Source organism: Mesoplodon mirus, assembly GCF_964341445.2.
Source record: "Mesoplodon mirus genome assembly, chromosome: 3".
NCBI lineage: Eukaryota > Metazoa > Chordata > Mammalia > Artiodactyla > Ziphiidae > Mesoplodon > Mesoplodon mirus.
This window is the reverse complement of record NC_138978.1, coordinates 114,898,006-114,922,314: the sequence shown is the minus strand read 5'-3', so window position 1 is coordinate 114,922,314 and position 24,309 is coordinate 114,898,006. Positions and strand designations below refer to the sequence as shown.

General features: G+C 40.1%; 1 protein-coding gene across 2 annotated transcripts in view; it reads left to right on the top strand.

Moving 5' to 3' along the window:
* Positions 1-440: 440 nt before the first annotated feature.
* OTUD7B (OTU deubiquitinase 7B) overlaps positions 441-24,309 on the top strand; it is a 53,582-nt gene continuing 29,713 nt past the window's right edge. Inside the window, exons 1-2 of one of the 2 annotated variants that reach the window (XM_082613428.1) lie at positions 649-734; positions 16,217-16,431. The gene's annotated coding sequence lies outside the window, so the exon portion shown is untranslated. Of the gene's footprint in view, positions 735-16,216; positions 16,432-24,309 lie in introns of both variants that reach the window. The other variant, XM_082613429.1, reaches the window with a different exon arrangement.

The following is a 24,309-nucleotide window of genomic DNA, read 5'->3' as shown; positions in this document are numbered from 1 at the left end:
GGGAGAGTGCTTAACTGGGTGAGATTGGTCTGGAAGAAGTGTTAATTTTCCTCCGGTCAGTCCAGAATGATCGTGTAGAGTAACTAGAATTTCAGTCTTCTCATTCTAAGTATTTTCATCCCTCTCACCTTTCTACAACTACCCCGCCTCTTTCTGCTTCTTCCCAAAGGGCTGTGTCCAACTGACTACACCTCAAAGTCTCAAGAGTCCACCCAGTAGCCCTCCAGCTCCGGTTCAAGAACTCTCCAGAACAGGAGCTTTAGGTACACGGGCCAGGAAAACACGGGGTCACGCGCGGGGCAAGCGCCAAACTGGCCGTAGCTAGGGGAGTGGCGCTAAGGGCGGGGCTGCTACGGGGTGGGGCGGGGCGGGGTGGGGCGGGAGGAGGCCCGGGGGCCGCTTGGGTGTCACCACCAACCCGCTCCGGCCGGAAACTGGCGCTTGTTTCCGGCCGGACGGCCGAAAACCACCGATCCTGAACCAGCAACCGGAGTCGAGTGTGGAGCAGGCAAAAAGCCACTGGGGGAGGCCAGTCCAGATCAGTCCCGTCTGGCTCCAGCTCCTGATCCTGTGCGGAACAACAGCCGCGGTCTCAGTCTCTGCCACCGCCTCCGCCTCCATCGTCGACGGGGGAGGGGCCGGCCGGACCCCGGGGTCACAGCAGAGGAATGAGGAGAGGCAGCCGGGCCCCGCGCTCCGCCCCGGCCTAGGGCCTTGCCCCGGGAGCCGCGAGGGTAACGGAGCCCCCGCCTTGTCACCCTCCCCCGTCTGCTCCCGCCCCTCCCGCCTCTTCAGACTCCTAAACTCTGACCCTCTGATCGCCACTGTTCCCCATCTCCTTTCTGATTATATTTCACCCTGAGCCATCTCCTCTCGGCACCCCCTCTTCGCCCTGACTGTTCCTTGCTTGGCCCCAACCTTTCCCCGGTTACTCCTCCCTTTCACCTGCGTCCCGCCTTCCCAGCCCCCCTTCCCCGTTCGTGGCCTCCCTTCCTCAGCTGTGCTGGGCAGTTTGGACGGTCCTCCCTTGTCAGCTAGACTTTCGGGGAGGGATGGTGGAGTTTTAACGTGGCTAGGAGTGCAGGGTACTACCCTCATTGTAGGATAAAGTTCATTTTAAAGTCTCAATATAAAAAAAAGGAAAAGAAAACAAGCTGTTCTCCCCTATCGATAGCCAAACTGAGGTGCTTCCAGTAATGGAGGAAGGGAGCGAAAAAGAAGTGTGTGTGTGTGTGTGTGTGTGTGTGTGTGTGAGAGAGAGAGAGAGAGAGAGAGAGAGAGAGAGAGAGAGAGAGAGAGAGAGATTGATACTAGGGCAGGCTTATGAACTTTAGAAAAAAGAAAAGTTGCCATGAGCCGATGGAAACTTTAGAAGCTGATGATGAGTAAGCCGGGGGCTGCGTGATCTCACTCCTCTTCTCATAATTACTAGGTTAACGGTGTGGCTCCGGTCGGGATGGAACGGGATTTGTTTACTGGGCCGGCGTATTTTTAGCTTGTCGGCTCACAAGGACCAGCGCTCTGAGTCTCTCTCTCCGCCTCTCTCTTCCCCTCCGTCTTTCCTTCTCTCTCTTCCTCTCTTTTTTTCTCACCTCTCCCCCCCCCCCCCCCACGGTCTAGATAGTCTCTCTGGAGCCCAGGTGGCTTCTCTGGGCACAATACAGATATAAAAATTAAGTTCAAAGAAATTTTCTGTAAGAGATTCTCCCCAGCTCTTCAGGGAGTTTTCTTTTCATGAATGCAAAGGCAAAAATTAGTTGACTTTTAGTACATATATGTATAAAATACTTTCTAGAAAATCCGAAACGGGTAATTGTTCAGTCTTTGGCTTCTCATACTGTATATTTAGATCTTAGAGGACGCAGGATCCCTTTGTCTTTCAACCTATTTCTAAAGTGGGAAAGGACAAAGTAGAGAGAAGAGGTAGTGATAAGGTGGGTCCAAAAGGGTAGCTAGTCCTAAATCTTTTAAAAACATTTTCTATACTGTATAACTTTAAAAAACAGAAACTTTCTTTCCTAATAAATGAGATTGCATTCTTGATGGCATGGAGAAGACAGCAGGGGCTTATGCTGGGTGCCTAGGGAGAATCAGACTTGTAATTAAACATTTGCTGTGCATAATTTACAAATGAATACATTATGGGCAAACAATTATACTCTTTGTCCTCATTGTTTTTCGAGCCTTTCTTTTAAAGGTTAGTAACCAACCTGCTGTGCTAGTCTATTGATATTTTGAAGGCTGGACAGAACTGTAAAATAAATGAAATTGATGTTGCTCATCTGGAAGCTGAATACCAGTCTGTTCTAATTTCCACTAGCTACCCAGCATGCCTCAGAGCACCTCCCTGAGTTAGTGGCCAGTTACTATGTACTTAGAGATTACAAATGAATACACATATTAGCTCATGCTAGGAATAATTGAAATGATAAATACGCTGAAGAGATTTTCCAAAACTGAAATAGATTAGTTTTCGATTTTTTCCATTTCGGATTATCAGCACCTTTCTACCGATAATCATCCATTAACATGAATAATTTAGAGTTGAACAGATATCCACTTTGGACAGTACGCATTCAAGCAGGAAGGAAAGATGGAAGGAAGATAGTTTCCAAACTATTACTGTTTTTGTTGTTGTTGTTGCCTGCTTTGACTTATCCCTTTCATTTAATGCCAAAGACTCCCTTGTGAAAAAAAAAAGTAAACCTTTGCCAAAGAAAGGGCTGTTTACCGACTTGTATAAGGCAGGCTGACCAGTAATGAATGTTAATTACTAGTTGGACTTTGTGTACTTAGTTACCAACAACGTGGACATTTTCCTGAAGCTTTATTTCGTTAATCTCTTTCTTTTGGGACTCCTATTGAAAATGATTTAATTTGAAGGGTAATATCTAATTTTTAAAAACCACACATGCTGTTCCAGAGTCTGTTGACTATCAGTATTGTTTTAATTTATGGGTTAGTTCATGCCAATATTAGTGATGATATCTGGCAAATTCAATTCATATCTGTATTTAGCAACTTCCCCTAGTTGAACTACACATGTTATTCCAGGGGTTAGGGGTGGGGATTGAAGGAGTGAATAAACTCTAGGAATAAGTGTAGGGCAGCCCAATAGCCCATCACTGTTTTCAGTTCTCAGAAGGCTTTGTTTGGAATTTTGAGATTCAATATATATGTAACCAAGTGAATTATGCTGGAATAACTCAGTATTAAAAATAAGTTTTCAGACTGTTACGGGGGCACTAAGTGCCACTTGTTGAAGTTTTAGAGCTCCTGAATGTCTCAAGCATGCTAAGTATGCTGGCAGAGGACTTTATAAGGGAGCACACGTTCTCCTTATGCCAGACATTCATCCCATCAAGGGAAAAATCCTGAAACAATGCTTTGAAGTGTGACTTCAGCAGTATCTTTCCTATGCAAACTTAGGAGCTGTGGAATGGCAGCCTGGAATCTTCTCAACAGCCCCTGATAAATCAGACAATTAAAATCTGTGTAACTAGAATGCAGATGCAGGACAGTTTTATCATGAATGCCTGAAATTAGTTGATTTTTTAATATGATAGAAGAAGGAAGTTGATTTTTTTTTTAAGTAATAAATGCTTGCTGCATAATGACTGAACACTCCTGTGGATAAGGCAGTTTCCAAGTGCCAGTGACAGGCTTTGGGGAGATATAAAAGATGTAAAAACAGGTGTTCTTGCCCTTGGGTCAAGGGTGATGTTGGAGAAGGCAGTATGTAAATGAGAAAGCAGACTATTATAAGCTTTAACATTTAAGAAAAAACATATAAACAAAACCAAGTTTAATGTGCTACAAATGAAGTATGTAGAGACTAGAAAATTCCAAGTAACAAATTATGAATGAAGTAAATTAGGGAAGATTTCTGAGTCAGTAAAATTTGAAATGGACTTGGGAGGCTATGGATTAGAGTCATAATGAGGCATGGGCTATGGAGTTAGATGATCTTGGTTCAACTTGTGGTTCTGCTTTTTACTAATGTGACCTTGGGCAATTTACTTCTCCATCCTTATCTATATAATAGGTGTGAGCATTCAACTAAATAAAATAGTTATTCTGTGTTAGGAGTAAAAGGAGATAAAAGATCTTCTGGGCAGAAAGTATAGAATGTGCAGTGTGCAAGGATGGTATGAATGACTAAGTTGTGTATGTGGGGAGAATAAATGAGAATGACTGGAGACAATGTGGGTTGGTCAAGTCATGGGTAGAGCAGGCGAGAGGGTGGAGGGGACTCAGAGGCCAGACTCTGTTGGGTGTTGATGAAAGGGTCAATAGAGTCATTGTAGGTCCTTGAACAAAGGATGGATTTAATGAGAAGTATTGAGCCCTCTGATCCAAGAACTCAGGGACAAGGAGTCAGGCACCGGTAAATTGTGACTCTCCTACTTCTCCTCTGGACCATCCTGGCCTAAAGAGGTCAGCCAGGAGACATAAGATTCATTGGAGAAATTTTTGTATTTACACACCTTACTCACCATGTTGAGCTCTGCTTGTGACTGTCTGATGTTGTACCAACCTGTGGGGAAGTCTCAAGGCTATGGCTGGATTCTCTTCAAGAGCTTATGGTAAGGGCAGTGTCATGTTTCCAGTGCATTGAACTTTCAGTTATCTCTGCTATTGTAAGGAGCACTAGTTTAGGTAATTCAGAACTTCAGAAAGCAATTTCTTGGTTTGAAAATGCATTATTTTAAAAACCAGACTTATTTTAGTGTTTTGGGGATCATACTGATGAAATGAATTGGCATTTCTAAGCCTGAATTACCTGATAGTGAGGAAAGTATACTGATGGTGAAGAAACGTCAGTCTTGAATTAAAGATTTTGCCTCAGAAATTCATAAAATGAAAAGTCCATATGAGGGTAATTAAGACTGGGCTATACTGAGTATGTTAATGAAGACCAATTTCTTTTCAAAATCTGTGTGTGTCCAATGGGGCCGCAGGCTGTCTGCCTTATTCCTAAGAGCTATTGGTAGAAGATGCCTATGTTGCAGCCTGAATAAGTCTTTACTCACAATATCTGGAAGAGTCCTACTGGGTGATACTGCATTGTTGAAGATTAAGCTGGCTTTTTTGAAGGACTTGGGCTTTGTAGAGGCTCTTCAGATATTAGCTCCTTTGAAAATCTATTAGATTTTTCCTCCTGAAGTAAAGTTGTTTGAAAATGTGGCCAATTTAAGAAAAAAAAAAAAAGAAAAAGGAATGAGGAGAAGTCCACACTTAAGAAGTAAACAAAAAAACCACACAGCTGTTCTCCCATCCTTGTTCTTTCAGTTGACTTGCTTTCCTTCATCCTTGCCTACCCCCAGCCTTCTCATAATCATTACCAAACTATGTGCTTGTGATGTCATGGGCACAGGATTATTATTTACCACTTAAGTCAGGAGATTGAAGTATTTCTGAGCTAAAATTCAGAGGTGGAAAAATCAGGCATCTTAATTTATACAGTTTAGTTCAGGATTATTTTTAACTGTGTTTTTTAGGATTATCGCTTATGCCTTATACTATAAGAAATAGTTTTTGATAGGAGAGACTACTAAGCTGTTATTTTTAGTGACCTGCTGTGAATTTAGTTCTACTAAGTGGTATGGAAGATTAGGAAAAATGACAGTTTTCTGCCCTTGAAGAATTTACAGCCTAGTTGGGAGTAAGGGGAATAGGAAGGAATGAATACCTTTTGAGCCTCTTTATGTCAGAGAAAATTTTAAAATGTGAAAGTGTATTATCATTTGCATAATACAGACCTCATACGATAGGTGTTTTGGGAGAAGAGTACTCAGGTACTCTTCTCATGTGTGATGTCACAGAGGAATTGTCACTTACTCCAGATCTCAAAAAAAATTGTATTAGGTACAAGAAATGAAAATGAAGCAAATAACAAAAAAAATCATTTAAATTTGGAGCTGAGAGGGATCAAACAGAAGCCTGGGCACAGGAGTGTACTTGGAATGTTCTTGGGGCAGTGATGAGACTGACCTGAGTTGCAGTGAATAGTAGTAAAACACAGGTGGTTAGGATGGTCTGGAGCTATGTTTATAGAGGGTCTTAAAAGGCGGGCTTATAAGTTTAGATCTTAAACAATGGAAAATAGCTAACCACTGAGAATTTTTTTATTAGGATTGTAATATGATGATATTGGGAAATAGATTGGCTTGGAGGGAAGGGAGATTAGCAGCTGGGATGTGTGAGGTGATAAGGCCTGAGCTAGAGTTGTGGAGGGTGGGTTAAGGAGGGGAAAGAGTGACAGAGATTGTGATGGAAAAAATTGAAATCAGTGCGGGCTGGATGTGGAAGATGATGGAGAGTGATCAATCAAACATAACGATGGCATTTTAAGCCTGGGTTTCTGAGACACTGACTGGGGTAAAGAAGTTAGGGAGGTTTCCTCATTTCTTAGGGAAATATGATGAGTTCAGTTTGAGATGTTTTGGATTTAAAATGGCAATGAAACATCCAAATGAAAGGTGTTCCAGTTGTTAGAGAAGAGCCTACAACTGGTGGGGAGGTGAGGGTTAATCATGCTTGAAAGTGTGGTTTTGCAGTTCATCAGCATAGATGTGGTAGCTGTAGCCAAGAAGATGAATAAGCTCTCTGAAGACTAGAGTTTAGGGAAAGAGCAGAAGGCCAAAGATAGTGGTACTGATAAATACTGCTATTCTCCACTCTTCAGGCCATCTTAATTGAGGTTTTCTGTCTCCTTTCATGTTTTCCGTTCCTCTGCTCCCCACTCCATCGAATATCCCTTGAATGTCTCTTGTAAGCGCTGTCTTAGGCACTAAGGAAGCAGATGAGTCAAACAAGATCTCAACCACAAGGGGGTTATGGGTCTAGTGGGAGGAGAGAGATGTGTCAGTATATAGATGGAATGAAGTGTGATAGGTATTGTGATAGAGGTATGTCGGGGGCAGAGTGGGGGCCTAAAGGTCAGTTCTGCCTTGGACATTCAGAGGTTGGAAAGTGCCTCCCAGAGGAGATGATATTTGAGCTGAGTCTTGAAAGATGAGTTAAGGATATACCCTGCAGATGAGAGAGGGAAGTACACTCCAGGCTGAGAAAACAGCATGAACAAAAGCTTAAAGGAACGAAACAGTCAGGCTTCTTCAGGTAACTTTTAAGTAATTATTATGGCTGGAGGACAGGGTTGGAGGGGAGGGAAGAGGCTGGAGAAGTAGGTAAGGCCGATCATGGACAGCTTTATCTTGTGCTACACTAAATGATAAGCCATTTAAAGGTTTTTAAGCATTGGGTGATAAAGTAAGTTTCATGTTCTAGAAAGATTATTTTGTTAGTGGTATATAGAGGGTGTATTGGAGAGGAACAAAGCAAAAGACTTTTAAAATAACTTTATTATGTTTATCAGTAATACGTTTGTTGTTGAGTGATCATGTTTGTGGAATCATGGAATCAGAACTAGAGGGACTGTTACGCTTTCTTAGTCTCCCTCATTGATTTTCAAATGGAATACCTGAGATTTACTTAGGATCACAGAAGTAGTGAAGTGATAGCTTGGTCTGGAATTCAGTCTTCAGTGGCTGTAATGTGGTAGGTGATTAATAAATGTTAGCTCACTTCTCTCATTCCCTCACAAGTCCCGTTGCAGTGTTTGTTCCATTCTGCCACACTGCATTGAGCGAGAAGACAGAAAGACTTCTGTCGTTGCACTCCATTGTCCTTTTTACTAGTCCAAAGTGAACAGTGGTATTTTCCCAGGTCTGACTGAGGAAGATCTGTCCTGAGAGTACCATGGAGAATAGGGACTTTGACCTGGGGCAGTTGGATGCCCTGGAGTGGAGTGAATAGGATGTTAGGATTCTTCAGCGATAGTGATTCAGGTGTAGAAGAATGTCAAGGTATTTGTGTTATTGTGTGTGCAGATGTATTTATCTCTCCTGCTAAGTTGCCTTCAAGTTTTCTTTTAAACTTAATTTTAAATTGTACCAATGAAACTTTGGTAAAAGAAATAAGCTATGATAAATTGGGCACCGACAAAAAGTATATCTAAAAAACAAGATTTGTCATTATACTTGGATTCTAAATCTTTCTTCCTCATGTTTTTAATTTCATTGGATTTTTATGAGGGTAAATTATTTGGGTTTAAAGTGCGAAGTGAGAGTTTGGATTTTGTGTTTTAGTCTTTTTTGCTGGAGAAGAACAGAACAGGATAGAGGACATCTTAGAGGTCCTTAGATTCCCCTGGGGAAAGTTGGGACATGAGGGGATGTGGAAGGATGGATGCCTTCCACTGGTAATTCTTCATCGAAACTTAACTGAATTATTATTTCTCTACTCCTTTCTCTGGGCTCTGTCAACATCTCCAGAGAAGGGCCTTGGATTGGATACTGTCCACTTTAGCAGAGCTGCCAATTCTTAATTCTTTCTCAAGTGGGCAAGGGTACATTTCGTTTTTGTTTATGAGTGTTTGGGGGAGGGGTGGGGAGAGAGGCGGCATAGAATAGCTACTCACAGTGAGTCTTTATCTGAACTCCTGTGTAACTGGAAGTTTCCTTGGCTTTGTTTTGGGGCAGATGACTTGGTTACAGGGCATTTAAGCTACGTGGGAAGGTGGTTCTCTCTCCCTTCAGTTATCTGACCTAGGATGGCAATAAAAACTTCCTTTCTGTCCATATATGTCAGCCTCCACCTCACTCTGTTCTAAGTGCCTTTTGTGCACACTAGGTGGGGGATCTGAAGGACCCTCTTCAGTCTAAAACTGAGCTTATCAACTGTTTGCTTAAAGTTTAGGGGAACCAACCTGCTCCTGATTATTTTTGTGTTAATGACTCCCCTATTCTTCCAGTCACCTGGCCCTTTCTTAATTAAAAAAGTTTGAATACTAAGATATTTTAAATATTTAGAAAAGTTCAGGGGAAAAAACCCTAACACAATTTTGAGCCCACAACCCAAATTTAATGGATATTAACATTTTGTCATATTTGTTTTAGATCTCTCACTGTCCTTAAGATATAAACTGTTAGGTATTAGATGTAGCCAAAGTCCTACTCTGCATCCTTATCCCCTTCTTCTTTCTTGGGAAATGAATCCTGTTCTGAATTGTTATGTATCATTCCATTTCATGTTTTATACTTTTTAAAAAAATGTGTAATATAGACACAAACAACATATAGTTTTATTTTGAAATCATAAATAGAGTCATATTGCATGTATATTTTTGCAACCTTTTCTCTCAACATTGTTTTTCACATTTGTGTACATGTAGATCTAGTTCATTTAATCACCTAATCTTGAAGCCTTTTTCCTCCACTGCCCTCCCCACTTGCCTCATGAAATAATCCTACCCATCAGAGTCCCAGTTTAAACCCTGTCTTCCATGAAAACTTTCCTGTTTTTTTTTCTCCTGCAGGCTGTGATCTTTCCTACTTCTGAATCCGCCTGTCATTTTATTGGTACTGATCTGGTAGTAGTTGTATATTCTTGTATTTTAGTTTATTTGTGCCCTTAGCATGGCTCTTCTACTATACTGTGAGCTCCTTGAGAGCAGATAAGTAGTTTCTTTAATCTTTGTATCCCTCAGGGGCTTGCCACAGTAACTTAAACATAGTAGGCATTTAGTCGCTATTAGTGACTAAATGGTTAATTAATGAATAAAAAAATAAAGACAGTCCTTTGAGTTGGTGAACTGTTTAATTATGAGCGATATAGTGGCCCTAATGAAAAATAAAGCTTATAAAGAAACATTCAGCACTGAAAATTATATAGAAATGCACATAAAAGTTGAGAGCAGTCAAGACTAACTTCCTGTAGGAGATGAGAGCAAACATTCCCTGAAAAATGAAATAGGAATTGATTGGTGATATCATTCCAATGAGGAAACTCCTGGGAATTGATCCTGATGGCATTTGAGGCAATGTGCTCCTGTGGCCAGACTCATTTCACCAGCTATCAAATTCTGCTATTGTCATCAAGGTCTTGACACCTTCACTGGAGATTTATATTGGCATTGGGAAAAAGTAGCCCATCTGTTCACCTTATAAATACTGCTGAGAAACAGGAATTCTTAGGCCTCTAAAAAAGAAAGCCTAAATAATGTACACATTAGTACATATATATGTACTTATACTTTTTTTTTTTTTTTTTTTTTTTGCTGTATGCGGGCCTCTCACTGTTGTGGCCTCTCCCGTTGGGGAGCACAGGCTCCGGACGCGCAGGCTCAGCGGCCATGGCTCACGGGCCTAGCCGCTCCGCGGCATGTGGGATCTTCCTGGACCAGGGCACGAGCCCATGTCCCCTGCATCGGCAGGTGGACTCTCAACCACTGCGCCACCAGGGAAGCCCTGTACTTATACTTTTAACAGCACCTTTTTTATTGATGAGACCAGATTGTATCTCAGCACAATATTTTTAAGCTTTTAATTCTGGAATGTGTAGTACCAGTATAACATTGTTTAGGCCTCACGGAAGCCCTTCCCTCCCCCCACCAGGAAGAAATTAAATGTTAAGTTGAACTATAATGAAATTGCAATTTTAGAGATAAAGTAAGTAAAATATCACCAATGGTTATTGCTTAAACTTATGTTTATGTTGTTATGTTAAACGGTTATTATGTTTAATGGTTATTATGTTAAATGGTTATTGCTTAAGCTTATACTTAATGGTTATTGCTTAAATTTAAACTGTGGTTAAACTTAACATGTCACGTCTTGATTTCCTATGGGGGTTCTGAAGAACATTATTATGGACCTTTCTGAGGGCTAATCCCAAATCTATTTATAATTCTAAAATGCACTTCTGAACTTTAATTTACAACCGATTATCTTTTGTAGTTATCTTTAGCTCAAATTTTTGATAAAATGTTCTTATTTCTCAGCACACATTTAGTATATTTGGGAAGGTTGTAGGGGAATGTGTGAAGGTTATAGGCCAGAGTACCTGGAAGATAAGGCTGAGATGAAAACTTATGCTGTCAGTAGCTACGTATAATTGATTGAATTGGCTTTAATGAGCTTACAGTTCCTTTGAGTGGATGACTACCCCACTATCCTTTCCTGCCCCCCTCATGTCTCGTCTCTAGTCTTGATAAGGGAGATCTGGTGGTGGGAAGAGAAAATTGCTTGTGGCCCTTGATTTTACTGATATTTGGAGACTTAACAGGGAAGAGGGTAAGAGCCCTCGCTCCTGGCATCAGATTCTTACCCATGGTTCCCCAAACAGTTCTTAGGATAAGAGCGAGGAGGAATGCAGAAGTCAGGAGAAAGAGCAAAGAAACAGAGTAGAGAGCGAGAGTTAGCAGAGGAACAGAAATGGGAAAAAGGGCTATGTATAAAAATTTAAAGAGGTTCTGTTTCCTCTCATCGTTCAAAACCGCTTAGAATTCTTTATAAACCTTGTACCTAAACTATATCAAAGTTGTATCCAGGCCACATACCTACTTGGAAAACATCATATATAGACGTCAGCTTTGAAAGTATCAGCTTTGTGTTCTAAAATAATTCTTTGAAAAGTTAGGTCATTTTAAATGAGTTGGTCTGCTAGTGCCTTTTGAATCATTAATAACTGACTTCAAAGGAAAAGAAAAGAATACTCTGAGGCTTTAGAATGAGTAAGTCTTGATATTTACATGAAGATATTCCCAAGTGAGGAATGGAGGCAAGACAGTGGGAAAATATAATGCTACTAACAAAAATATTTTGGATAGCGTGCTCTCATTTTAAAACTTTACTGCTCTAAGGAGTTCCTTTGTGAGTGTTTGCTTTTATCTTCTTTGAACCAGGAGCTCACCTGGCTGAGTGTTTGGACTCTTCATTTTCTGAAATTTTCCATCAGTACTAAGGACAGTATTATCTGATATGAAGAATACTTGGTCCCTGTTTACTGTCTAGGGATAGAGACTTCACACACTCCTCAGAATTCTGAAAATAGAATTTGAGAGTTAGACTTAAGATTTGCTGCATCCTAGTTTCTTTGGATGCCTAAAATAAATTCCTAGCTATTTGACACAAAGTGACCTCTCATTTTAATATTAAGTTCCTTCTCTCTCACATCATCTTTGTAATTTTTGGTAATATACTAGTTCATTATGGAAATTAAGATTGAAAAAAATCATCTATGCAGATTTCCCTTGATGTTTGCTGTCTGGCTGAGACTATAAATTCCTTTCTACTGAACACCTGCTGTGTACTGGAATTTGGACAAGATGCTCTAAGGAGATGCCAAGGAAGTGTTACCCAGTAAATAAACTAAACAAGTAGTAGGAGACTTGGCCCCTTGGGAATTTATATTCTGGGTTAAAATAGGACATAGTGTTATATATTTACACACACATATTTAGAAAAAAAGAAATACAGGCTATGTAGTATTATGTATAATCTCACATAGCATTTTAGAATGGAAAGGAAATTTACATATTGTCATCATTGTCTGGGTGAGGAAAATGAGGCCCAGGATATTTAAATGACTTGTTCAAGGTAGTTACCCTCAACAACAAACATTTTGTTAGATATCTGCCCTCTGAAAAGTTAGGCCTCAGGTATAGAAAGAGTTAAAGTCATCAAGAAGTTAGTAAGTTATGAAGACTGAACGTTTGCATAAAAAGATAAATAGTAATACAAAGTCATGGGCATTACGTGTCAAGTGAGGGGTACAGTTATATAGAGTTATACAGAAGTTTAGAGGGAGTGGGTAGGGAAAATTTTTACCCTTAGGATAATCTAGGCCTTAGAGAAGAGAGAAGACTGGGTAGTTACAGAGGGGAAACACTCGAAGTATGAGAACTTTGAGCTGAGTCCATCTTGCTTGGGAGGCAGAACAAGTAGACATAGTGTTTCACCTAGGAGAGCAATGAGATTAATAAAGTTGGAGAGTTAGGTAAATTGGAGAGGGCCTTAAATCTCAGGCCGGGGAGTTTGGTTTATCCTTACAGTGAAAAATTCCTGAGCAGGGAATTGTATATATAAATTAGTATTTTAGGAAAACTGATTCAGCCGTGTGGTGTGAAATGGAGGAAGAGAGAGCAGTTAGAGGACTGTTACAAAAGAGTCTCTACAGGGGTGATGGGAATGGAGAAAGGGGAGAGATTCAAGTGATTTGAAGAAAACTAAATAGAATTTGGTAACTGCTTTTATGGGAAAGGGATAGATGAGAACAATGCTCATGTTTTTATTCTGGGTTATAGCAGTAGGGGAGCTGGGTTTGGTTGGTTTCTGATCTACTCTCCAAAGGGATACCCTGGTGGAAGCAAGCACTGAGTCTAGCCCAACACTCAGATAATACTGAATGCAAAGAGTTTAAGTGGCTGGTGTGCATGCCTTGTAAGTAGTGGAACTTGGTGTAGAGCCCATTCTTTTGACTGTTGTTCAGTGCTCTTTCTGTTATATCATACGGCTTACGAGGAGGTGGGTCAGGTGGTTAAAAACACAGAGCAAATGCCTGGAAGTGAAATGGGAAGTTGAAGACCACATTATGATGAGGTTTAACCACAAGCTGTTTCAGTTCTGCATAGATTTTCCTTATATTTAGGTGCTAAATGTGTATACTTCTGTCAGGCTCATAATGTAACAGTGATCTAGGTTTCTTAGAGCTATCTTCTTCTGAGTTTCACTTCTTCACAGTCAAGGAAAAGGGTTCTTTCAGATTTTGGATTTAATTGCATATATTCTCTGACCACCAATTTTCAAGATAAAATAGTCCTTCCCCCTGCATGTAGTTAGGTTGCTTTGGTTACAAACTATAGGTGAAGTAGCCTCAAAGGCCACATTAGTCTTTTTGGAGGAGGAGAGTTTTGGACCCAAATCTTTCAAGCTTATTTACCCTGTCAGCAGTTATGAACAGTTTCCTTACACAGATCTTATTACCTAAAAAGTGCAGTAAATACTGTGAATCAATAGGGTATTTTTGCTAATGGTGTGTTTTTAGAGAATTGAATGGCCTTCTGAAGAATTCTTTACGTTTTGTTTTTAAATATGTAGTCAGGCATATTTAAGAAGTGACTCCTTCTTACTCCCTTTTTTTTCCCTTTCCTTTCCTTTTCCTTTCTACCAGGCTTTTATCTATCTGGTAACAGATACCTGCAGATGCAAAATAGCATTTTCTGGATCAGCTAACACTATGTATCTACTATAAGGGTCTGGCACTGTTATGTAATTTCATCAGCCAAGATTAAATATTCCTGGATTTTATGTTAGCTCCCTTGTAGTCAACATATTCCATGGTTTGGCTTCTACAATTCTTATCCCATTTTAATCCTTACCATGACTACTCTTCTTTTATAACTTGTGACCTGCCTGGGGAATAAAGGGAAGAAAACTTTGCTATTTAATAGTGAAGACCCTACCCTGAGCTGTACTAAGTGTTTTATATAATCACCTCATTTAATACTGATAACAATTCCGTAAGTTAGGTAGATATTCTTATACCTGCTCGCAGGTAATTCATCCAAAGTATTTATTACTATGTTAATAAAATATTAATTCACCAGAATATTTAGGCGCTGTTTAAGGTGCTGAGGGATATCACAGTGAATATCAGATGAAGTCTCTGCTAAGGCACAGAGAAGTTAAATAAGTTGCCCAAAGTCACATAGCAAGAAAGTGGCAGATCTAGGATTTAGGTATAGAACCGATGGATTCCAAAGGGAATGTCTGCAACAGTTATTATCAGTACAATATGCTGCTGTTTACATATACAACATGTTCTCTGTAATTGCACAAATCAAGCTATAAAAATAGGTGGGTTCCCCCCGTATTTCTTTTTAAAAAGGCTCTTGATGAATCTGAGAAAGAAATCTGCCTTGGTGCTGGCAAGCACACCTGCACAGTAATGCTTTTCCTCTCTTCCCCTCCCCTCTACCCACTCTCTCTGAACCCACTCATACCTGGGCATGAACTGGACAGTGAGACCTGCTTTGGCATTTGGATGTGTTTGTGCTTTGAGCACTGGTAGAGTTTTGTTTGTTTCCTTGACTTCCTTGCCTGCTTGCAAGTTCTTTCTTGTAGGACAATGATGAGTAATGTGTTGTTAACCTTGTGATGTGGTCATGCCAGTTGGAATATTTTTTTCTTTTTCCCTTGGTTCTTTCTGATGAGTATGTGACTCTTGGGTCACACTTGCTTTTCGCAGTTCATTCAAATAGAGAAGATTTTCTGTATTCAGAGGACTAGAAAATAGTCTCGAGGTTGAGAAGACTGTTAATATTCAATGTCTTCTGCCCAGCTGAAATCCAGTTTTGTTAGCATTTTAGGTTTATTCTTTAGCAAGTGTGATCCAAGAGAATACTTGTTAGATTATGGCCATTATCACCATGTGCCATATCTGGAATGAGTGGTATTCTGGAGTTAGGAGCTTAAAAACAGGCACAGGGAGTTTTTTCATGAGCATTACCTAGCAGAAAGCATTAAAAGATGCTTAAGTCTGTGAGAGTGATGAGCTAAATTCCAGTAGGAGTTGAATTCTAGGGATTAATAAGGTGGGATCAAGGCTGTAAGTGTCAAAACTATTTAGTATTGGGGATCCAGTCAATTTAGTATTTGGATTCCAGGAATATCTGGGCATGGCTCATGAGGTTAATGAGATGATTTATGTGGGTGTGTCTAGCCTAGTGCTTGATACTTGATTTGGTGCACAATAAACGTTAGTTAAATCTTAAAAAGGTACTTGAATGCTGAGTATTATCACTTTGTCTTCCTAGGGCAGCTTCCTCATCATTAACTGTTCCTTCTTTAGAAGAGTATTTGTTGAGCCTTTAACTGTGGGTAAAGCATTTGGGAAAGGGATTGGGGTAACAAAGATTTATAATATCAGATTCTTGCTGAGACTTAACATTTATAAATTGAATCAGTTAGGCCTAACATTTAAGGGGGTATTTGTGATTTTGCTTTGCTAGAGTCAACCCTTTGCTTTTTTGATAGAAATAACTTCTTGGCTCTTTGGTAGAATTAAAAATGCTTGCTTTTCAATTCCAGTTAAACTGGGTTTGATTTTTGATAGTTGCCTATGATGTTTCCTTTTATCCCCTCTCCATTTTTTTTAGTAAATAAGATAATATATTTGAAAGTGTTTTGTGAACCACAAAGCTAGTGGTTGCTATCACCACCACCATCATTACTAATAATAACATTAAAAATATTAATGGAATGGGATTCATTTTTACAGGGGTTGGTTTCCTGGATTAATTTCAAGGAGAAGAACTCAGAGGACAATGGGATATTTGTCAGGTGACTTGTGTACTAATTGATTCCTTTTGTAGTTTTTGTGGAAGGGAGAAGGAGAAGCAGAGACCTGACACCCTGAAAACTTGGCCTGGTGCTATGTCTTCGTGAAGGGTTACCTATACTACTTTGATGTGCTCTGTGGTGGCAAGAAAATTTAACAGGATTTATCATCTGTTTGACCGTAGAGGCTTATAGTACATTTTACTGGAAGCATCTGTCTACATAGAAAACAACTCATCCCAGTTTATTGGTAAGATCAACCACATTCCTATATTATGGATCTTATAATGAATAACAAAATTATGTTGGTCCAGGATAGTATCTGCCTGGCCTCCCAGTGTAGGAAGACTGAGGAAACAGTGCCTTTGACCAAAATATTTGGTTAGGTGTTATCATTAAAAGCCTTTACAGTCGACTTCTGATGATTGGTGTTCTTAGAGAAGAACATGTGATTTTTATAATCCAAAAGAGGAACTTGTTCAGTAAATTTTGAAAAGACCTCTTACTTTTAAAAATTTCCTTGCCATCCTTTTCTGTCTCTAGTGCCTGGCACTCAGTAAATCTTTGTTGAATAAAGGAAGTTAGCTGATACCGATCTTAGGGTTTTCTCTGGAACCAGCCCATTAGATGAACTTCTAGAAAGCAGGGATAATGCCTTATTAGTTGATGCATGATGTGTCCCCTCCACTTAGCAGACTGCCTGGCACTGAGCGGGTCCTTCATAAGTGCTTATTGAATGATTGAGTCAGGAGGTTAAAGTTTTCATAAGGGGAGAGTTGCGTGACCTCGGTGCTGCTGTGCTGATGGTGGCCCTTCCTAAGAGGAAGAAGAAATGTAACTTTTCTGCAAATAAACGTGAATAAATGTGAATGCGAGGAAAGTGGTTGCTTTGATGCTTCCAGGCATTTTACATTTTTGGACAAGGAGAAGTAATGTGTTAAAGGTTGGTGCTTTCTCTCTTGGTTTTTATGTTTTATTCTGTTCAAAATTTAGTTATTGCTGTGATTTCTTAACGTATGAGAAGTGTATTATAGCTTCAAACTATCAATAGAAAAGAAAAAGAAAAAATCTCTCCCTATGTCATACATAATTTTATAATTTTATAAAACTTAAATTTTACAGAACTTCAGACCTTAGGGATATAGGCTAGAAGAATACAGTATTTTCAAATCCATTTATATTTTTAGTGGTGACGATCAAAACAAAAATGATGATTTGAGCATGTTTTCATGATCTTCTTTATAGATGATTTCCCTTATCCAATATGGTTTGCTTAAGTGATTAAACTTCCCAGGTACACATTTTTTTCTTTGATATACATCTGTAGAAGTAAGAGATTTATCTGGGTGGCAGGAGGAAAAGACGTTTTCATATATCAATCCACAGTGCAGATTACATGGAGAATTGAAAGTTATCAATATATATGAAGTCAAGTGAAGATTTCTGGGATGGGAGTTAACAGATTTATGTTCTACACACAGTTTTCTCGCTAGTTAGCTGTGTGGCTTTGGGCAAGTCACTTAATCTCACTCACCTGGTTCTCAGTGTTCTTATCTGTAACTTGAGGGCATGGAATGAAATGATCTCTGATATCCTAGTTCTAAAGTCCATAATTCTAGAGTGCCAAACAAGGAAAATAGACTGACTTTCTGTACCTTACCACCAGCCTTGTTCCACATAAGACCTGAATGTGAAATGTTAATTATGTACATATTAGAAGGGTATAACCTATATTCCCAGGTAGACTAGACTTGTCAGATTGTATTATATGCTTGTAACTAATTTTACGTGCATAAATATGAGGCTTGCTTGCTTTTTTAAAAAATAAATTTGTTTGTTTGTTTGTTTGTTTGTTTATTTTTGGCTACATTGGGTCTTTGTTGCTGTGCGCAGGCTTTCTCTCGTTGTGCCGAGCGGGGGCTACTCTTCGTTGCGTTGCGTTGCGCGGACTTCTCATTGCTGTGGCTTCTCGTGTTGTGGAGCATGGGCTCTAGGCACGTGGGCTTCAGTAGTTGTGGCGCACGGGCTTAGTTGCCCTGTGGCATGTGGGTTCTTCCTGGATCAGGGATCGAACCCGTGTCCCCTTCATTGGCAGATGGATTCTTAACCACTGTGCCACCAGAGGCTTGCTTGCTTTTAAAAGAGAAATTATTATCACAAAAGGTACAACCTATACAAGTGAAAGAGACCCAAATAATGCTCAGGATACCCTGGGTTGGAGTTTCTGCTTCTTAACTCTAACGTGGAAATAGAAATAGGTGTGTGTTGGCAGGATTGCTGGGGGATGGGGGGTGTGGCTAGAAGACAGTGTGGGTGAATGTGGATAGTAGTTATAAAAGCAAAGTATTAAAGAGTTCTTCAGCTTGTGGACTTTGCATGGCTAGACTGATTTCATTTTGCTCTAAATCCCTGGAGAACTGATATGAACCCTGTATTCAAATTCAGAATATGTAGGTCCAAGCTCCTTGCTATCTGGGTATCACTCAAGCTTTGTAAGCTTCTCTCTGTGTATGTGTTTTCCATCAGAAAAGAAGGGATTAAAAATCTCAAAGGGTATATAATTTTTAAAATTGTTATTAAATGAGGCCATATTTGTGAAAGTGCTTTAAAAACAAAAAATTACAGTGAAAGAGAAGCTATTCTTAGTGAACAGACAGCTGTACAAATGTATTTGTTCATATAGACCTTTATTTTACATATCTGTGGGGTGAATGGTGACATTTGAAACCCGTGAATATTCACCAGCCTATTTTAGGTATAGATGAGCTCTTAGTTAACCACACACATGGACTACCATGAATAATTTAGAACCACAGATATTTGTTGGGCATCTACTATGTGCCAAGCAGTTTGTTAGGCCTGTTTAGAATTTTTAAAAGTATAAAAGAAAGGTGCCAAGCTCAAGGACCTTAATTCTACCTAGAATGTATCCTGTCCTCCAGCCTTACACATCCTAAAGACTAAGTTTGAGAAACTTCCCTAACCCATCAAGGTGAACTACTTGCTCCCAAGACCTCTTCCTACCCCTCTGGGCACTAAAACGTGTTTAGATTTCTCACAGCAGACTGGAGTGCCTTGAAGGTAGGACTCTGGCTTCTCCTTCATTTGTATCCCCAGGCTGTGGTGGACCCGGCTTGGTAAATTTTGAATGAATGACTGTTAGTCAAATTGGCGAGGTAAATATCCGGAAGGCCAACTAATATGATAAGGCAGTATATGATAACAGCAAGTGCCAGTGAATTTTTCACATATTGTACCTATGGGAGTTCAGTGAGGTTTAGATATAGCCAGGAAAGATGGAACAGTGGAACTTGCAGATGGAGAATTAAAAATAATAATAATAATAATAAAAAGTGTCTTTCTTTGAACTGAATTATATCATTTTATAAAAGGCAAATTACATTTTCTAATTGAGGCTTTTATAAAAATTAGTAGTTGTATGCTGAAGGAAGTTAATTTATCAGAAGGAATTTACAAAGTGAATTAATTTCCTGTGGATAACTAATCTCAGATAGGATAGTAATTGGAATTTTTTTCCCTTCTGCTATTTCTTCCCTTGAATGGAAGTTCTGTAATTGACAGTGAAATGACCAGTAGTTAGGAATCAAGAAGGGGAGAGAAGGTTGTCAGCTACTGAATATTTGAGGGTTGATTCTAGAGAGATAGTGTGTTTTGCTATTAGACTAGCTTCTGTTGATTTGTAGTATTTATTTTTCTCTCATGTCTAAAGTTCAGTAATGAGAATTTTTAAAAATAAATTTATGTATTTATATATTTTTTATTTTTGGCTGCATTGGGTCTTCATTGCTGTGCGGGCTTTCTCTAGTTGCGGTGAGCGGGGGCTACTCTTTGTTGTGGTGCACGGGCTTTACATTGTGGTGGCTTCTCTTGTTGAGGAGCACGGGCTCTAGGTGCACAGGCTTCAGTAGCTGTGGCATGCGGGCTCAGTAGTTTTGGCTCGTGGGCTCTAGAGCACAGGCTCAGTAGTAATGGCACACCAGCTTAGTTGCTCTGCAGCATGTGGGATCTTCCTGGACCAGGCTTGAACCCATGTCCCCTGCACTGGCAGGTGGATTCTTAATCACTGCACCACCAGGGAAGTCCTATTTTTAAGGGCTCAGTAGAACTTTTGTTTTTACAGGCTATTCTTTTAAAAGTTGAACTTATTGAGAATCAAACCTTGGGCTATCCTTGACCTTAGCTGAAAGGAAAAAGAAAAAATTCATTGTGTGTGGCAAATAGACATACTGGTCTGGATCTAAAAAAAATAAACATTAACATGGTTTCTGTTTAAGTTACTCTTGTGCCAATATTATAATAGGCTTTCTCTGTGACTGTCTCTGCCCTTATTTTTCCAAAGGTCACTTCCATTGTACAAGCCTTCCAAATTATTAAATTTCCCAAATAACTGTAATCCAGGGAGCCTTTTATCAGTAGCACCGAAAAGACAAATACCAGTTCATAAGGAGTTCTCTGTGAACTTCTGTCTCATTTGTATATTAGCATTTGGCTATTTATGGGATTTGTCTCTTAGAAATTTATTTTGCTGTTTGTAGCCTGATAAAAACTAGAAACTTTTTTTTGCAGTATGCGTGCCTCTTACTGTTGTGGCCTCTCCCGTTGCGGAGCACAGGCTCCAGACGCGCAGGCTCAGCGGCCATGGCTCACGGGCCCAGCTGCTGCACGGCATGTGGGATCTTCCCGGACCGGGGCAAGAACCCGAGTCCCGTGCATTGGCAGGCGGACTCTCAACCACTGCGCTGCCAGGGAAGCCCCAAACTAGAAACTTTTGAAAAGAAATAGATAAGTCTTGTTCTGACTCATACACATAACCAGTTGTAGTGATAAAGTCCAGGGGCCAATTCTTGAGTCCTTACTGGTGTGTATACACAATAGCATTGTTTTGGGAGTGGTAACTTATATGATCGGGTTAAGTTTTTTTCTCTTAAGTTTGTTTTTGGGGGAGAAAATAGACATTACCCAAGTATACACTGTAGTGGAGGTAGAAAACATCTCAGAATTGTGCAGGGTGAGTAGGATTATTCCTTCCAATAATCAAAAAAATAGACATTGTGCATGAGATTAGGTGAATATTATAGAGTCTTTGAATCTGGAATGAGGAGAGTAGTAAGGTGGGGAGATAGGGCTGGTAGATAAAGGCATTAGAATTTCGGTCAATATGTGTGAAATTGCTGTTCCTGGAGATCTGGGGATGAAGGAGCTCTTTAGCTATGTCTGTACCTCTAGGAGAGGACAGACATTTTTCTTTTGCTCTTTTTTTTGAGGGACCATCTGGTAGAGGATGCAAGTAAGGGAGTTCCCTTTACGACGTTTTCTTGAGGACTTGAGGAGTTGAAAGACACTGAAATGGGAGTCATAGAGCATGTACAATGTGTATATGTTAAGACTGTGCCTTGGAAACAGTTGTAGGACTGGAGGGTTTGGAGAAGTAGGGGGAGCTTCTGAAGGAGAGATACAGAGGCTGTGTTGGGCATACAGTGGAGTGAGGCAGAGGCAAGAAAGCAACTGACATGTTTTGAGGACTTACTGTGTGCTAGGCACTGCCCTAAAGGCTTTTCATATCTTAAGTTATTTAATCCTAACGAGAGGTCTGAAGTGTAGGTATTTCCCCCAATTTAACATGAAGGAACAGAGGCACAGAACAGTCATATTACTTACCCATGATTGCATCACCGTTAGTAGTAGATCAGGGATTTGAACCTAGATCTGTCTGAATCCAGAGCCTATTCTCTCTCTCCAGGTGGAGTTGAAAGGAGTTGAAGCAGTGAGGGTGGACTTTCACATGGTGGACTGCCTGTGTTTGCTCAGTCCTCCTCCCTGGACTAAGTGTGATTTAGTGCAAGTGTCTGGTCTTGGGAGTCAGATTGGCTGGACTCATAAAGATTCTGGTTCTACCACTTTTTCAAACTGTATAACCTTGGGTAGATTATCTAACCTTTGTGAGCTTTAGCATCTCCATCTATAATATGGAGTTAACAATACAGACAAACCTCTAAGAGTTGTTTGGAAGTTTAAATGAAAACAATGTCTAAAACTTTAACACATATTACTTCCTTTTCCTTCTTTTCTTCCATTTAGACCCATCTTATTATCTCTGGGTTATAACATTTAGTGATATATAGGTCTCTTTAGTATGGAACTTGGTCAATTATTTTTTTTTCTAAGAAGGTTATATTCTGTTTCTTTCACTTGGAAGGATGTATGTTAATTAAAAACAATCTGCCAATACAGTCTTTCATCTCTCCCGCCCACCTAGTCAAGAATTGTGTGAAAGTCTAAGGGTTTCTGTCCCTTCTCTTTCTCCCTGTCTGGATTCCTTGGGACTGACATCATAGACGTGGAGGAGTTGCTGACCTTTGAAAATTCTTGACAGTCTTGAATGTTGTGGTTTTCCAGTGAGTTTGGGGAGGAGTTGGAGAGTACTCAGACACAGCTGTAATGCATCAGTGGGACCAGGAGAGTGGGTATAGTGTGAGAATGTGGACACTTCGGGGGATGTTGTAGATGAGAGAATGTAGGGTCAGTAGTTTCTCACGCATTTTAACATAGCTGTATTATCTACAGTCAGTATTTAATTTTAAGTCACTTTTCTCTGTTACTACGTAGTTGGGCACTCAGATCATGCAGACTGGTTTTAATATTAGTCTGAGCTAAATGTTTAGGGAGAGAAATCTGTTGCACATAAGATCATATTACAATCTTAAGCAAATGTGTTTGAGATGAGCAGCGTTTACAATACTGTAAACACTTTGAGATGACTTGCCTGTTTACAACACTGATTATCTGATTATCGACAATACTGTTTTGTGTGTGTGTGTTTAGTGGGATACTGTACAAGTAGAATTCAGATCATCTGAACAAAAATTGAATACCTACCAGGTGCTTGGATGCTAGGAATACAGGATGAACAAGACAAGATTCCTGCCCTCAAATTGCTCATGGTTTAGTGGGGAGACAGACATGTAAATAAACACAAATACTGTGCAGTGTGATAAAGAATATGATAGAGGTAGAGTACAAGATGTAACACCAAGGAGGAAGCAGGCACTTTAGCTTGAGAAGCCAGGGAAGATTTTGCAGATGAGGTAGTACTTAAGTTAGCCTTAAAGAAGAAATAAGAATTCACCTGTTAGGCCAGGAGTCATTCCAGGCAGAGGGAACAACATTCACAAAGGAACTGAAATGTGAAGCACGTAGTATATGCTTGGGGAACTACCAGTACAAGGAGGGGAATGATGGGAGGTAGATAAGGCTGGAGGGTTAGGTAGAGCTAGATCATGAAGGGCCTCGTTTGTCATGTATAGGAATTTGGATATTAAGCTTTAGTCACTGAGGATCCAGTAAAGAATTCAGAGCAGTGGGATATAATACTATCATATTTGTATTTTAGATTGATCAGCCTCTACAAGCAACCACTGTGAAAAGTGGCTGGAGAGAGGAAGAGGGAGAAATTAGGAAGCTACTTACTGGGGTCCAGGTTATGAACATCTGAAGGTGTTGGATGGATTTGAGAATTTTTTAAGGTTAAAATTAGTAAACCTTAGTAAAGGACTATTTGTGAGCGAGAATAAGGCACAAGAGAAATCCGGGGTGGTTCCCAGGCTTGTGACTTGAGTGATAGGAGGGATGGTGGTACCACTTGCTAGAAGAGACAATACCAGAAGAAGAATAGCTTCTTCTTCAAAGGGTGGGGGACAGAGATAGAGAATGGGCTCATGTTTTTATGTGCTGAGCTTGAAGTGCCTATGGGATTCCTGGGTGAGTTGGAAAGAGTCGGGGACTACGAATGCATTTTTAAAAATTAATGAATGCATTAATTAATTTTTGGCTGCATTGGGTCTTCGTTGCTGCGCACGGCCTTTCTCTAGTTGCGTTGAGCGGGGGCTACTCTTCGTTGTGGTGTGTGGGCTTCTCATTGTGGTGGCTTCTCTTGTTGTGGAGCATGGGCTCTAGGTACACGGGCTTCAGTAGTTGCAGCACATGGACTCAGTAGTTGTGGCTCATGGGCTCTAGAGCGCAGGCTCAGTAGTTGTGGCACATGGGCTTAGTTGCTCCACGGCATGTGGGATCTTCCTGGGCCAGGGCTTGAGCACCACTGCACCACCAG